This window comes from Protopterus annectens, chromosome 5.part0, assembly GCF_019279795.1.
Source record: "Protopterus annectens isolate FY-2018-M chromosome 5.part0, PAN1.0, whole genome shotgun sequence".
In the NCBI taxonomy this organism is placed as follows: domain Eukaryota; kingdom Metazoa; phylum Chordata; order Ceratodontiformes; family Protopteridae; genus Protopterus; species Protopterus annectens.
In genome coordinates this window covers 530,212,970-530,215,469 of record NC_056735.1, presented here as the reverse complement: position 1 = coordinate 530,215,469, position 2,500 = coordinate 530,212,970, and positions in this window count along the sequence as shown.

Below are 2,500 nucleotides of genomic sequence, written 5' to 3'. Positions count from 1 at the left end.
TTGTTGTAGTGTCGGGACGTAGGTGTATTTGTGTTTGTATGTGTGGCTTACTGTTTTGCTTATGTTTGCGATTTTGAATTTTGCAGTTTTGTTTTTTGGGTTTCTGAGTTTTCAGCTTTATACTCTCGAGATACTGAAATTCAATATTTCAGTATTTCGAGATTATAAAGTGAATATATATATATATATATATATATATATATATATATATATATATATATATATATATATATATATGTATATATATATATATATATATACGTCTATTTTACATGGTCGACATTTCATAAAGTCGAAGACCATATAGCCGAGACCATATGATCAAATTTCAAAATGTCGACCATGTAAAAAAAAAAAACAACAATCTCTTATCTTCACATTACTAGCAGGGGGCTTGCCCCCTGCATCTCCCGTGAGAGGCTCTGCCCCCCAGACACCCCGGAACTTAAATATACCAACTCCGAGATTGCACTACAGTGCAGAAGATGGAAATCTTTCCATTCCTCACTGTACAGAGATGCCTGTTCCATATGGTCGATATTTCATAAGTCGATCATATGGTCTTGGCCATATGGTCTTCAACTTTATGAAATGTCGACCATGTGAAGGGGACCCATATATATATATATATATATATATATATATATATATATATATATATATATATATATATATATATATATATATATATATATATATATATATATATATATATATATATATATATATATACATATATACATACATACACACTATCAGGACAATTTCACAGTTGCTACAAAAGGGCAATCACCATATAAAACAAAAGGGCCCCCACATGAACAGTGACAGTAACAGCAACCAACCAGATGAGCAGCACAGTCAACTAGCTGTCTTTCTATATGGTGCCTGTTATTTCTTTGAATGACAATTTTATGTAAAGCCAACTGATCTAATAAAAATGGCTGAAAGTCAATTTAGTTGAATGCAGTTGGGTTGAATGTGATATAGCCATACAAATATTTGTAATGCAAAAGTAAGAATATGTTGGCATGTATGAAGACACTTTAGGAGGTACTTGTGGTTACTTATACATAATCATCACTTATGTGGTTTATATATGTAGAGTAGTAGTGAATCCTTGAATATGGTATTTTTACTTTTCTACACAGTTGTGTGTGCAGTTAGTACATTTAAGTAAGGGGCTGCTGGAAAAAAGACCCCCACTTGGGGGTGCAGAGGGACTTGTCACTGTTTTTGAAAAGTTTTCCCTTTGTATTTCTGATTGTATCATGTCTCTTTTATTTTTAATTAGAATAAAATGCATTTCAGTAAATGGGTGTGATGTCTTAAGAGAAGCTGTCGTTCAAGCAACTGTCCTTTATATACGTATATATATATATATATATATATATATATATATATATGTGTGTGTGTGTGTATATATATATATATATATATATATATATATATATATATATATATAGACATACAATGGATATAAAAAGTTTACACACCCCTTTAGTGTGAACTATAACCTGTACAAGTCAATTGGAAAAAAAAACAAATCTGTTAGGGGAAAAAATATACAAAACGTACAATATACTGGTTGCATAAGTGTGCACACCCTTAAACTAATACTTTGTTGTGTGTGCACATTCTTAAACTAATACTTTGTTGAATCCCCTTTTGATTTAATTACAGCATTCAGTCTTCTTGCGTCTTCTTGATGTCTGACTAAATTTATGGCGCCCATGTAAAAAATAAATATATATGTACACATATATATATATATATATATATATATATATATATATATATATCAAAATACTGAAATGTCGAATTTCAGTATTTTGAGACCAAATTGTCGAATCTGCACTTGTGCAAAACTGCAGAATATTGAACCTGGCACATCTTGACTTGGCAATATTTGCCCACTCTTTCTTGCAAAAGTGCTCCAAATCTGTTAGATTGCGAGAGCATCTCTTGTGCACAGTCCTCTTCAGGTCACCCCACAGATTTTCTATTGGATTTAGGTCTGGGCTCTGGCTGGGCCATTCCAAAACTTTAATTTTCTTCTGGGGAAGCCATTCCTTTGTTGATTTGGATGTATGCTTGGAGTCACTGTCTTGTTGAAAGGTGAAATTCTTCTTCATCTTCAGCTTTCTAGCAGATGCCTAAAGGTTTTAGGCCAAAAGTGACTGGTATTTGGAACTATTCATAATTCCTTCCACCTTGACTAAAGCCCCAGTTCCAGCTGAAGAAAAACAACTCCAAAGCATGATACAGCCACCACTATTCTTCACCGTGCGGATGGTGTTCTTTTGGTGATGCAAAGTGTTGTTTTTGTGCCAAACGTACCTTTTGGAATTGTGGCCAAAAGGTTCAACCTTGGTCTTATCAGACCAAAACACATTTTCCCACATGCTTTTAGGAGACTTGATGTATTGTCTTGCAAATGTTAGCTGGTCCTGGATGTTTTCCTGTGTAAGAAAAGGCTTCTGTCTTGTAACCCTACCCC